General features: G+C 44.5%; 1 protein-coding gene across 1 annotated transcript in view; it reads left to right on the top strand.

The window, feature by feature from the left end:
• The window catches only part of TRIM37 (tripartite motif containing 37), a 1,136,753-nt gene that overhangs the window by 384,290 nt on the left and 738,004 nt on the right, over positions 1-14,459 (top strand). The gene's annotated exons all lie outside the window — the stretch shown is intronic.

The following is a 14,459-nucleotide window of genomic DNA, read 5'->3' as shown; positions in this document are numbered from 1 at the left end:
TATATTTAGAAAAATGTTTCCAATAGACGCCACTACACGGGACTTATGGCAGACGGTCCCTAAGGTGGAGGGAGCAGTTTCTACTTAGCAAAGCGTACCACTATCCCGGTTGAGGACAGTTGTGCTTTTTCAGATCCAATGGATAAAAAATTAGAGGGTTACCTTAAGAAAATGTTTATTCAACAAGGTTTTATTTTACAGCCCCTTGCATGCATTGCGCCTGTCACTGCTGCTCGCGCATTCTGGTTTGAGGCCCTGGAAGAGACCATCCAGACAGCTCCATTGAATGAAATTATTGACAAGCTTAGAACGCTTAAGCTAGCTAACTCATTTGTTTTCTGATGCCATTGTTCATTTGACTAAACTAACGGCTAAGATTCCGGATTCGCCATCCAGGCGCGTAGGACGCTATGGCTTAAATCCTGGTCAGCTGACGTGACATCAAAGTCCTAAATTACTCAACATTCCTTTCAAGGGGCAGACCTTATTCGGCCTGCTTGAGGAAATTATTGCTGACATTACTGGAGGCAAGGGTCATACCCTTCCTCAGGACAAGGCCAAACAGTCTAATTTTCGTGCCTTTCGAAATTTCAAGGCAGGAGCAGCATCAACTTCCTCTGCTTCAAAACAAGAGGGAACTGTTGCTCATTCCAGACAGGCCTGGAACAAGGGCAAGCAGGCCAGAAAGCCTGCTGCTGCCCCAAGACAGCATGAAGGAACGGCCCCCTAAACCGGAAACGGATCTAGTGGGGGGCAGACTTTCTCTTTTCGCCCAGGCGTGGGCAAGAGATGTTCAGGATCCCTGGGCGTTGGAGTCATATCTCAGGGATATCTTCTGGACTTCTCCTCCACAAGGGAGATTTTATCTTTCAAGGTTATCAGCAAACCAGATAAAGAAAGAGGCATTCCTAAGCTGTGTGCAAGACCTCCTAGTAATGGGAGTGATCCATCCAGTTCCGCGGACGGAACAGGGACAGGGATTTTAATAAAATCTGTTTGTGGTTCCCAAGAAAGAGGGAACCTTCAGACCAATCTTGGATCTAAAGATCTTAAACAAATTCCTCAGAGTTCCATCATTCAAAATGGATCATGGGTAGGATGGTCCGAATAGTTTCCAAGAGGGTCAGTGCATGACCACAGTGGACTTAAAGGATGCCTACCTTCACATACCGATTCACAAAGGTCATCACTGGTTCCTAAGGTTTGCCTTTCTAGACAGGCATTACCAATTTGTAGCTCTTCCCTTCGGGTTGGCCACTGCCCCGAGAATTTTTACAAAGTTCTGGGCTCACTTCTGGCGGTTCTAAGACCGCGAGGCATAGCGGTGGCTCCGTATCTAGACGACATCCTGATACAGGCGTCAAGCTTTCAAATTGCCCAAGTCTCATACAGAGAGTTCTGGCATTTTCTGAGGTCGCATGGGTGGAAAGTGAACATGGAAAAGAGTTCTCTATCACCACTCACAAGAGTCTCCTTCCTAGGGACATAGATTCTGTAGAGATGAAAATTTACCTGACTGAGTCCAGGTTATCAAAACTTCTAAATGCTTGCCGTGTCCTTCATTCCATTCCACGCCAGTCAGTGGGTCAGTGCATGGAAGTAATCGGCTTAATGGTAGCGGCAATGGACGTAGTGCCATTTGCGCGCCTGCATCTCAGACCGCTGCAATTATGCATGCAAAGTCAGTGGAATGGGGATTACTCAGATTTGTCCCCTCTACTAAATCTGGATCAAGAGGACCAGAGATTCTCTTCTCTGGTGGCTTTCTCGGGTCCATCTGTCCAAGGGTATGACCTTTCGCAGGCCAGATTGGACGATTGTAAACAGATGCCAGCCTTCTAGGTTGGGGCCAGTCTGGAACTCCCTGAAAGGCTCAGGGATCGTGGACTCAGGAGGAGATACTCCTCCCAATAAATATTCTGGGGTTAAGAAGCATATTCAATGCTCTTCTAGCTTGGCCCTCAGTTAGCAACACTGAGGTTCATCAGATTTCAGTCAGACAACATCACGACTGTGGCTTACATCAACCATCAAGGGGAACCAGGAGTTCCCTAGCGATGTTAGAAGTCTCAAAGATAATTCGCTGGGCAGAGTCCTCACTCTTGCCACCTGTCAGCGATCCACATCCCAGGCGTAGAGAACTGGGAGGCGGATTTTCTAAGTCGTCAGACTTTTCATCCGGGGGGAGTGGGAACTCCATCCGGAGGTGTTTGCTCACTGGTCCATCGTTGGGGCAAACCAGAACTGGATCTCATGGCGTCTCGCCAGAACGCCAAGCTTCTACCTGGCCTATGTGTTTCCCCACCGTTTCCGTCTGCTCCTCGACTGATGCCAAAATCAAACAGGAGAGAGCATCAGTGATTCTGGATAGCGCCTGCGTGGCCACGCAGGACCTGGTATGCAGACCTAATGGACATGTCATCTCTTCCACCATGGACTCTGCCTCTGAGGCAGGACCTTCTAATACAAGGTCCTTTCAATCATCCCAAATCTAATTTCTCTGAGACTGACTGCATGGAGATGAACGCTTGATTCTATCAAGGCGTGGCTTCTCCGAGTTCAGTCATTGATACCTTAATACAGGCTCGGAAGCCTGTCACCAGGAAAATCTACCATAAGATATGGCGTAAATATCTTTATTGGTGTGAATCCAAGAGTTACTCATGGAGTAAGGTTAGGATTCCTAGGATATTTCCTTTCTCCAAGAGGTTTTGGACAAAGGCTTATCAGCTAGTTCTTTAAAAGGACAGATCTCTGCTCTGTCTATTCTTTGCACAAGCGTCTGGCAGAAGTTCCAGACGTCCAGGCATTTTGTCAGGCTTTGGTTAGGATTAAGCCTGTGTTTAAAACTGTTGCTCCCCGTGAGCTTAAACTTTGGTTCTTAAAGTTCTTCAGGAGTTCCGTTTGAACCCCTTCATTCCATTGATATTAAACTTTTATCTTGGAAAGTTCTGTTTTTGATGGCTATTTCCTTCGGCTCGAAGAGTCTCTGAGTTATCTGCCTTACATTGTGATTCTCCTTATCTGATTTTTCATTCAGACAAGGTAGTTCTGCGTACCAAACCTGGGTTTTTACCTAAGGTGGTTTCTAACAGGATATCAATCAAGAGATTGTTGTTCCATCATTGTGTCCTAATCCTTCTTCAAAGAAGGAACGTCTTTTGCATAATCTGGACGTAGTCCTGCCTTGAAGTTTTACTTACAGGCTACTAAAGATTTTCGTCAACATCTGCCCTTTTTGTCGTTTACTCTGGACAGAGGAGAGGTCAAAAAGCTTCAACAACCTCTCTCTCCTTTTGGCTTCGGAGCATAATACGCTTAGCCTATGAGACTGCTGGACAGCAGCCCCTGAAAGATTACAGCTCATTCTACTAGAGCTGTGGCTTCCACCTGGGCCTTAAAAATGAGGCCTCTGTTGAACAGATTTGCAAGGCTGCGACTTGGTCTTCGCTTTACACCTTTTCAAAATTTTACAAATTTGACACTTTTGCTTCTTCGGAGGCTGTTTTTAGGAGAGAGGTTCTGCAGGCAGTGGTTCCTTACGTTTAAGTTCCTGCCTTGTCCCTCCCATCATCCGTGTACTTTAGCTTTGGTATTGGTATCCCACAAGTAATGGATGATCCGTGGACTGGATACACTTAACAAGAGAAAACATAATTTATGCTTACCTGATAAATTTATTTCTCTTGTAGTGTATCCAGTCCACGGCCCGCCATGTCCTTTTAAGGCAGGTCTAAATTTTAATTAAACTACAGTCACCACTGCACCCTATGGTTTCTCCTTTCTTGTCTTGTTTCGGTCGAATGACTGGATATGGCAGTGAGGGGAGGAGCTATATAGCAGCTCTGCTGTGGGTGATCCTCTTGCAACTTCCTGTTGGGAAGAGAATATCCCACAAGTAATGGATGATCCCTGGACTGGATACACTACAAGAGAAATAAATTTATCAGGTAAGCATAAATTATGTTTTGAAACTGCTTAAAGGACCTATCTCACCTGGGGGTGATTGTTCCAGTTCCTGTAGATGAACAGGGTTCATGGATTCTATTCAAATCATTTCTCCAACATAGGTGTGTCCGGTCCACGGCGTCATCCTTACTTGTGGGATATTCTCCTCCCCAACAGGAAATGGCAAAGAGCCCAGCAAAGCTGGTCACATGATCCCTCCTAGGCTCCACCTACCCCAGTCATTCTCTTTGCCGTTGTACAGGCAACATCTCCACGGAGATGCTTAGAGTTTTTTAGTGTTTAACTGTAGTTTATTTTATTATTCAAGTCAAGAGTTTATTTTAAAATAGTGCTGGTATGTACTATTTACTCTGAAACAGAAAAGAGATGAAGATTTCTGTTTGTATGAGGAAAATGATTTTAGCAACCGTTACTAAAATCCATGGCTGTTCCACACAGGACTGTTGAGAGGAATTAACTTCAGTGGGGGGAACAGTGAGCAGTCTTTTGCTGCTTGAGGTATGACACATTCTAACAAGACGATGTAATGCTGGAAGCTGTCATTTTCCCTATGGGATCCGGTAAGCCATGTTTATTCAGACATTAAATAAGGGCTTCACAAGGGCTTATTAAGACTGTAGACATTTTCTGGGCTAAATCGATTCATATATTACACATATTTAGCCTTGAGGAATCATTTAATCTGGTATTTTTTGTTAAATAATATCGGCAGGCACTGTTTTAGACACCTTATTCTCTAGGGGCTTTCCCTAATCATAGGCAGAGGCCTCATTTTCGCGCCGGTATTGCGCACTTGTTTTTGAGAAGCATGACATGCAGTCGCATGTGTGAGGAGCTCTGATACATAGAAAAGACTTTCTGAAGGCGTCATTTGGTATCGTATTCCCCTTTGGGCTTGGTTGGGTCTCAGCAAAGCAGATACCAGGGACTGTAAAGGGGTTTAAAGTAAAAACGGCTCCGGTTTTTTTAAGGGTTAAAGCTTCCAAATTTGGTGTGCAATACTTTTAAGGCTTTAAGACACTGTGGTGAAATTTTGGTGAATTTTGAACAATTCCTTCATACTTTTTCGCAATTGCAGTAATAAAGTGTTGTTCAGTTTAAAATTTAAAGTGACAGTAACGGTTTTATTTTAAAACGTTTTTTGTTCTTTGTTATCAAGTTTATGCTGTTTAACATGTCTGAACTACCAGATAGACTGTGTTCTGAATGTGGGGAAGCCAAGGTTCCTTCTCATTTAAATAAATGTGATTTATGTGACACTGAAAATGATGCCCAAGATGATTCCTCAAGTGAGGGGAGTAAGCAGTGGTACTGCATCATTCCTCCTTCGTCTACACGAGTCTTGCCACTCAGGAGGCCCCTAGTACATCTAGCGCGCCAATACTCCTTACTATGCAACAATTAACGCTGTAATGGATAATTCTATCAAAAACATTTTTAGCCAAAATGCCCACTTATCACGGTAAGCGCGACTGCTCTGTTTTAGATACTGAAGAGCATGAGGACGCTGATGATAATGGTTCTGAAATGCCCCTACACCAGTCTGAGGGGGCCAGGGAGGTTTTGTCTGAGGGAGAAATTTCAGATTCAGGGAAAATTTCTTCAACAAGCTGAACCCGATGTGATTACATTTAAATTTAAGTTGGAACATTCCGCGCTCTGCTTAAGAGGTATTATCCACTCTGGATGATTGTGAGAATTTGATCATCCCAGAGAAACTATGTAAATGGACAAGTTCCTAGAGGTCCCGGGGCTCCCAGAAGCTTTTCCTATACCCAAGCGGGTGGCGGACATTGTAAATAAAGAATGGGAAAGGCCCGGTATACCTTTCGTCCCTCCCCCCATATTTAAAAAATTGTTTCCTATGGTCGACCCTAGAAAGGACTTATGGCAGACTGTCCCCAAGGTCGAGGGAGCGGTTTCTACTTTAAACAAACGCACCACTATACCCATAGAAGATAGTTGTGCTTTCAAAGATCCTATGGATAAAAAATTAGAAGGTTGCTTAAAAAGATGTTTGTTCAGCAAGGTTACCTTCTACAAAACCAATTCATGCATTGTCCCTGTCACTACAGCCGCGTGTTTCTGGTTCGATGAGCTAGTAAAGGCGATCGATAGTGATTCTCCTCCTTATGAGGAGATTATGGACAGAATCGTGCTCTCAAATTGGCTAATTCTTTCACCCTAGACGCCACTTTGCAATTGCTAGGTTAGCGGCGAAGAATTCTGGTTTGCTATTGTGGCGCGTAGAGCGCTTTGGTTGAAATCTTGGTCAGGCGGATGCGTCTTCCAAGAACAAACTCCTTAACATTCCTTTCAAGGGGAAAACGCTGTTTGGCCCTGACTTGAAAGAGATTATCTCTGATATCACTGGGGTAAGGGCCACGCCCTTCCTCAGGATAGGTCTTTCAAGGCCAAAAATAAACCTAATTTTCGTCCCTTTCGTAGAAAACGGACCAGCCCCAAGTGCTACGTCCTCTAAGCAAGAGGGTAATACTTCTCAAGCCAAGCCAGCCTGGAGACCAATGCAAGGCTGGAACAAGGGAAAAGCAGGCCAAGAAACCTGCCACTGCTACCAAGACAGCATGAAATGTTGGCCCCCGATCCGGGACCGGATCTGGTGGGGGGCAGACTCTCTCTCTTCGCTCAGGCTTGGGCAAGAGATGTTCTGGATCCTTGGGCACTAGAAATAGTCTCCCCAAGGTTATCTTCTGGAATTCAAGGGGCTTCCCCCAAGGGGGAGGTTCCACAGGTCTCAATTGTCTCAGACCACATAAAGAGACAGGCATTCTTACATTGTGTAGAAGACCTGTTAAAAATGTGAGTGATTCATCCTGTTCCATTAGGAGAACAAGGGATGGGGTTCTACCTCCAATCTGTTCATAGTTCCCAAAAAAGAGGGAACGTTCAGCACCAATCTTAGATCTCAAGATCTTAAACAAGTTTCTCAAGTTCCATCGTTCAAAATGGAAACCATTCGAACAATTCTTCCTTCCATCCAGGAAGGTCAATTCATGACCACGGTGGATTTAAAGGATGCGTATCTACATATTCCTATCCACAGGAACATCATCGGTTCCTAAGGTTCGCATTCCTGGACAAGCATTACCAGTTCGTGGCGCTTCCTTTCGGATTAGCCACTGCTCCAAGGATTTTCACAAAGGTACTAGGGTCCCTTCTAGCGGTAAAAGGGGCATTGCAGTAGTACCTTACTTGGACGACATTCTGATTCAAACGTCGTCCCTTCCTCAAGCAAAGGCTCACACGGACATAGTCCTGGCTTTCTCAGATCTCACGGATGGAAAGTGAACGTGGAAAAGAGGTTCTCTATCTCCGTCGACAAGGGTTCCCTTCTTGGGAACAATAATAGACTCCTTAGAAATGAGGATTTTTCTGACAGAGGCCAGAAAAACAAACTCTAAACTCTTGTCGAAACACTTCATTCCGTTCCTCTTCCTCCATAGCGCAGTGCATGGAAGTAATAGGTTTGATGGTAGCGGCAATGGACATAGTTCCTTTTGCGCGCATTCATCTAAGACCATTTCAACTGTGCATGCTCAGTCAGGTGTAATGGGGACTATACAGACTTGTCTCCGAAGATACAAGTAAATCAGAGGACCAGAAACTCACTCCGTTGGTGGCTGTCCCTGGACAACCTGTCACAAGGGATGACCTTCCGCAGACCAGAGTGGGTCATTGTCACGACCGACGCCAGTCTGATGGGCTGGGGCGCGGTCTGGGGATCCCTGAAAGCTCAGGGTCTTTGGTCTCGGGAAGAATCTCTCTACCGATAAATATTCTGGAACTGAGAGCGATATTCAATGCTCTCAAGGCTTGGCCTCAGCTAGCAAAGGCCAAGTTCATACGGTTTCAATCAGACAACATGACGACTGTTGCGTACATCAACCATCAGGGGGGGAACAAGGAGTTCCCTGGCGATGGAAGAAGTGACCAAAATCATTCAATGGCGGAGACTCACTCCTGCCACCTGTCTGCAATCCACATCCCAGGAGTGGAAAATTTGGAAGCGGATTTTCTTGAGTCGTCAGACATTACATCCGGGGGAGTGGGAACTCCATCCGGAAATCTTTGCCCAAATTACTCAACTGTGGGGCATTCCAGACATGGATCTGATGGCCTCTCGCAGAACTTCAAGGTTCCTTGCTACGGTCCAGATCCAGGGATCCCAAGGCAACTCTAGTAGATGCACTAGTAGCACCTTGGACCTTCAAACTAGCTTATGTATTCCCGCCGTTTCCTCTCATCCCCAGGCTGGTAGCCAGGATCAATCAGGAGAGAGGGCGTCGGTGATCTTGAAAGGCTCCTGCGTGGCCACGCAGGACTTGGTATGCAGATCTGTGAATATGTCATCGGCTCCACATGGAAGCTACCTTTGAGACGAGACCTTCTTGTTCAAGGTCCGTTCGAACATCCGAATCTGGTCTCACTCCAGCTGACTGCTTGGAGATTGAACGCTTGATCTTATCAAAACGAGGGTTCTCAGATTCTGTTATTGATACTCTTGTTCAGGCCAGAAAGCCTGTAACTAGAAAAAATTTACCACAAAATATGGAAAACATAGTATCTGTTGGTGTGAATCTAAAGGATTCCCTTGGGACAAGGTAAAAGATTCCTAAGATTCTATCCTTTCTTCAAGAAGGATTGGAGAAAGGATTATCTTGCAAGTTCCTTGAAGGGACAGATTTCCTGCCTTGTCTGTGTTACTTCGACAAAAACTGGCAAGCTGTGCCAGATGTTCAAGCCTTTGTTCAGGCTCTGGTTAGAATCAAGCCTGTTTACAAACCTTTGACTCCTCCTTGGAGTCTCAACTTAGTTCTTTCAGTTCTTCAGGGGGTTCCGTTGAACCCTATACATTCCGTTGATATTAAGTTATTATCTTGGAAAGTTTTGTTTTTGGTTGCAATTTCTTCTGCTAGAAGAGTTTCAGAATTATCTGCTCTGCAGTGTTCTCCTCCTTATCTGGTGTTCCATGCAGATAAGGTGGTTTTTACGTACTAAACCTGTTTTCTTCCAAAGTTGTTTCTAACAAAAACATTAACCAGGAGATAGGTCGGTGCCTTCTTGTGTCCGAAACCAGATTCGAAGAAGGAACGTTTGTTGCACAATTTGGATGTTGTTTCGCAGCTGCTAAAATTCTATTTAGATGCTACAAAGGATTTTAGACAAACATCTTCCTTGTTTGTTGTTTATTCTGGTAAAAGGAGAGGTCAAAAAGCAACTTCTACCTCTCTCTCTTTTTGGATTAAAAGCATCATCAGATTGGCTTACGAGACTGCGGTCGGCAGCCTCCTGAAAGAATCACAGCTCATTCCACTAGGGCTGTGGCTTCCACATGGGCCTTCAAGAACGAGGCTTCTGTTGAGTCAGATATGTAGGGCAGCGACTTGGTCTTCACTGCACACTTTTATCAAATTTTACAAGTTGATACTTTTGCTTCTTCTGAGGTATTTTTGGGAGAAAGGTTTTGCAAAGCCGTGGTGCCTTCCATTTAGGTGACCTGATTTTGCTCCCTCCCTTCATCCGTGTCCTAAAGCTTTGGTATTGGTTCCCACAAGTAAGGATGACGCCGTGGACCGGACACACCTATGTGTAGAGAAAACAGAATTTATGTTTACCTGATAAATTACTTTCTCCAACGGTGTGTCCGGTTCCACGGCCCACCCTGGTTTTTTAATCAGGTCTGATATTTATTTTCTTTAACTACAGTCACCACGGTATCATATGGTTTCTCCTATGCAAAATATTCCTCCTTAACATCGGTCGAATGACTGGGGTAGGCGGAGCCTAGGAGGGATCATGTGACCAGCTTTGCGGGCTCGTTGCCATTTCCTGTTGGGGACGAGAATATCCCACAAGTATGGATGACGCCGTGGACCGGACACACCGTTGGAGAAAGTAAGTTTATCAGGTTAAACATAAATTCTGTTTTTTATCTCGAATGCCTCTTTGCAGGTCATCAGATTGGGTGCAAACTTTCTGGTTTTTGCTATTCTGGCTCGCAGGGCTTTATGGTTAAAGTCCTAGACTGCGGATGTGTTGTTAAAGTCTAAACTTTTGTCTATTCCTTACAGGGGTAAGACTTTGTTTGGGGCCAGGCTTAGTTGAGATTATTTCTGATATTACGGGAGGTAAGGGTCATTCTCTCCCTCAGGATAAGAGATACAAGTCTAAGGGATGCTAGAGTAATTTTCGTTCCTTTCAAAACTTTTCAGGCAAGCCTTCCCCTTCCTCTGCCAAGCAGGAACAGTCCAAGTCCTCCTGGAAGCCCAATCAGGCTTGGAGCAAGGGGAAGCAGTCTAAGAAGCCTGTCTTTGACTCAAAGTGAGCATGAAGAGTCTGCCCCCGGTCCGGGAGCGGATCTTGTGGGAGGCAGACTTTCCCTGTTCGCTCAGGCTTGGGTTCGGGATGTTTTGGATCTCTGGGCTGTGGACGTAGTGTACCACAGATACACATTGGAGTTCAAAAGTTTTCCTCCCAGGGGCAAGTTCCATCTTTCAAGGTTATCTGTAAACCAGATAAAAAGAGAGGCATTTTTAAAATGTGTTCAGGATCTGTCCATCCTGGGTGTGATAGTTCCTGTTCCAATTCAGGAACAGGGTCTGGGATTTTATTCCAAATCTGTTCGTGGTTCCCAAAAAAGAGGGAACTTTCAGACCTGTTCTAGACCTCACGATTGTAAACAAGTTTGTCAGAGTTCCGTCTTTCAAGATTATCACTATTCGCTCCATTCTTCCTCTGGTTCAGGAAGTTCAGTTCATGAATTCTGTGGATCTAAAGGATACATATCTACATATTCCTATCCACAAGGATTATCACAAGTTTCTGAGGTTTGCTTTCCTAGACAAACATTTTCAGTTTGTGGCACTTCCTTTTGGCCTGGCAACGGCTCCCAAGATTTTCTCAAAGGTTCTGGGAGCGTTGTTGGCGGTTCTCCAGTTGCGGGGTGTTGCCGTGGTGCCTTATCTGGACGATATTCTGGTTCCGGCATCATCTTTTCAACAAGCAATATCCCACACAGAGTCGTTGTTGTTGTTGTCTTTTCTGCGCTTCCACGGATGGAAGGTGAATTTAGGATAACGTTTCTTGGTTCCATCTTCAAGGGTGGTATTCTTGGGAACCATTATCGATTCTCTAGAGATGAAGGTTTTTCTGACAGAATCCAGAATAACAAAGGTCTTCAACTCTTGTCTTGCCCTTCAGTTCTCTCCTCGGCTGTCAGTGGCTCAGTGTATGGAGGTAATCGGTCTGATGGTGTCAGCTATGGAGATCATTCCGTTTGCTTGGTTCCTTCTCAGGTCTCTGCAGTTATGCATGCTCAGACAATGGAACAAGGATTATGCGGATCTGTCTCCGCAAATAGTTCTGGATTAGGTGACAAGAGATTCTCTTCTGTGGTTGGTGTCTCAGGAACACCTTTCCCAGGGGACCTGCTTTTGCAGACCTTCCTGGGTGATTGTGACCACTGATGCCATCCTGCTGGTTTGGGGAGCTGTCTGGGGTTCATTGAAGGCTCAGGGTAGATGGACTCGGGAGGAATCTTCAATGCTCTTTTGTCCTAGCCTCAGTTAGCTTTAGCCCAATTTATTAGGTTTCGGTTGGACTATCCAACGTCAGTGGCTTACATCAATCATCAGGGAGGAACTCAGAGTTCCTTAGCCATGTCAGAGGTAGCCAGAATTATTCAGTGGGCAGAGATCCACAATTGCTGTCTGTCTATGATCCACATTCCAGGGGTGGACAATTGCGAAGCGGATTTTCTGAGCAGACAGACGTTTTAATCCTGGGGAGTGGGAACTTCACCCGGAGGTTTTTTGCCAACTTGGTTCTCAAGTGGGGCAGCCGGAATTGGATCTCATGGCATCTCCTCAGAATGCCAAGTTTCGGGTCGAGTTCAAGAGATCTTCGGGCTGTGTTGATAGACGCTCTGGCAGTTCCTTGGAACTTCAGTCTAGCGTATGTGTTTTCTCAGTTTGCTCTCCTTCCATGAGTCATTGCTCGAATCAGACAGGAGAGGGTGTCAGTGATTTTCTTTGCTCCAGCATGGCCTTGCAGAATCTGGTATGCGGATCTGGTGGAGATGTCATCTCTTCCACCTTGGAGTCTTCTGTTATGGAAGGACCTTCTACTTCAGGGCCCTTTTTTTCATCCAAATCTCGTTTCTCTGAAGCTGACTGCTTGGAGATTGAACGCTTGATACTATCTAAGCGTGGGTTTTCTGAGTCGGTCATTGAGACTATATGATTCAGGCTCGCAAGCCTGTGACTAGAAGAATTTATTATAAGATATGGCGTAAATATCTTTATTGGTGTGAATCCAAAGGCTATTCTTGGAGTAGAGTTAGAATTCCTTGGATTTTGTCTTTTCTCCAAGAGGTTTTGGAGAAGGGGTTAATTGCTAGTACCTTGAAGGGTCAAATTTCTGCTTTATCTATTTTGTTGCACAAACGTCTGGTGGATGTTCAGTCTTTTTGTCAGGCCTTGGTTAGAATCCGGCCTATGTTTAAGTTTACTACTTCTCCATGGATTTTTAATTTGGTTCTTAGAGTCTTTCAGCATGCTCCATTTGAACTTATGCATTCTTTGGATATTAAATTGTTATCCTAGAAGGTTGCTTTTTCTTCGGCTCGAAGAGTTTCGGAGCTCTCAGCGCTGCAGTATGAGTCTCCTTACCTTATTTTTCATGCTGATAAGGTAGTCCTGCGTACTGCCTTAGGTTTCCTTCCAAAAGTGGTTTCAGATAGGATTATTAATCAAGAAATTGTTGTTCCTTCCTTGTGTCCTAATCCTTCTTCTCATAAGGAGCGTTTGTTGCACAACCTGGATGTGGTTTGTGCGTGGAAGTATTATTTGCAGGCGTCTAAAGATTTTCGTCAGTCTTCTTCTTTGTTTGTTGTGTTTTCTGGAAAACGCAAGGGTCAGAAAGCTAAGTCTACTTCTCTTTATTTTTGGCTGAGGAGTGTTATTCGTTTGACATATGAGTCTGCTGGACAGCAACCTCCTGAGAAAATCACGGCTCCTTCCACAAGGGCTGTTTCCTCATCTTGGGCCTTCAAAAATGAAGTTTCTGTGGAACAGATTTGCAAGGCTGCTACTTGGTCATCTTTTTTCTAAATTTTACAAATTTGATACTTTTGCTTCAGCTGAGGCTGTTTTTGGGAGAAAGGTTCTTCAAGCAGTGGTGCCTTCTGTTTCGGTTAACTGTCTTGTCTCTCCCTTATCATCCGTGTCCTCTAGCTTGGGTCTTGATTCCCAATAGTAATTATGATGATCCGTGGACTCACCGTGTCATTAGAAAGAAAATTAAATTTATGCTTACCTGATAAATTTGTTTCTTTCTTGACACAGTGAGTCCACAGACAGTTTATTTTTTACATAAACCTCAGGCACCTCTGCACTTTATATTACTTCCTTTCTCCTTTCCCTTTGGTCGAATGACTGGGGTTTGTGGGTAAGGGGAGTGGTATTTAACAGCTTTGCTGTGGTGCTCTTTGCCGCCTCCTGCTGGCCAGGAGTGATATTCCCAATAGTAATTATGATGATCCGTGGACTCACCGTGTCAAGAAAGAAACAAATTTATTAGGTAAGCATAAATTTCGTTTTTCACAATTTTAGGGTTCTCACTGAAATTATTTACAAACAGTTAGTGCAATTATGGCACAAATGGTTGTAAATGCTTCTCTGGGATCCGATTTGTTCAGAAATAGCAGACATATATGTCTTTGGCATTGCTTTTTGGTAATTAGAAGGCCGCTAAATGCTGCTGCGCACCACACGTGTATTATGCCCAGCAGTAAAGGGGCAAATTAGGGAGCTTGTAGGGTTAATTTTAGCTTTAGTGTAGAGATCAGCCTCCCACCTGACACATCACACCCCCTGATCCCTCCCAAACAGCTCTCTTCCCTCCCCCACCCCACATTTGTCCCCACCATCTTAAGTACTGTCAAAGTCTGCCAGTACTAAAATAAAAGGTATCTTTTAGCATATTTATTTACATGTGCTGCTGTGTAGGATCCCCCCTTAGCCCCCAACCTGTCTGACCCCCCCCCCCCCCCCAAACAGCTCTCTAACCCTACCCCTCTACCTTATTGGGAGCCATCTTGGGTACTGGCAGCTGTCTGGTAGCAATTTTATGCAACTTTTTAATTTACTCCTATTAAATTTTCTTCATTCTCTTGGTATGTTTATTTTAAAAGCAAGAATGTAATTTTAGATGCCGGCCCATTTGTGGTGAACAACCTGGGTTGGTCATCGCTGATTGGACAGCACCTATAAACAAGTACTGTCCATGGTTTTGAACCAAAAATGTGCTGGCTCCTTAGCTTTGATTACTTTTTTAAAAAAAATAAAGATAGCAAAAGATCGAAGAGAAATTGATAATAGGCGTAAATTAGAAAGTTGTTTAAAATTGCATGCTCTATCTGAATCATGAAAGAAAAAAAAATTGGTCTTAGTATCCCTTTTAAATACTTT

The sequence above is a fragment of the Bombina bombina genome, chromosome 3 (assembly GCF_027579735.1).
Source record: "Bombina bombina isolate aBomBom1 chromosome 3, aBomBom1.pri, whole genome shotgun sequence".
In the NCBI taxonomy this organism is placed as follows: Eukaryota; Metazoa; Chordata; class Amphibia; order Anura; family Bombinatoridae; genus Bombina; species Bombina bombina.
Note: the sequence above shows the minus strand (reverse complement) of the source record. Positions and strands in the feature narration are given on the sequence as shown.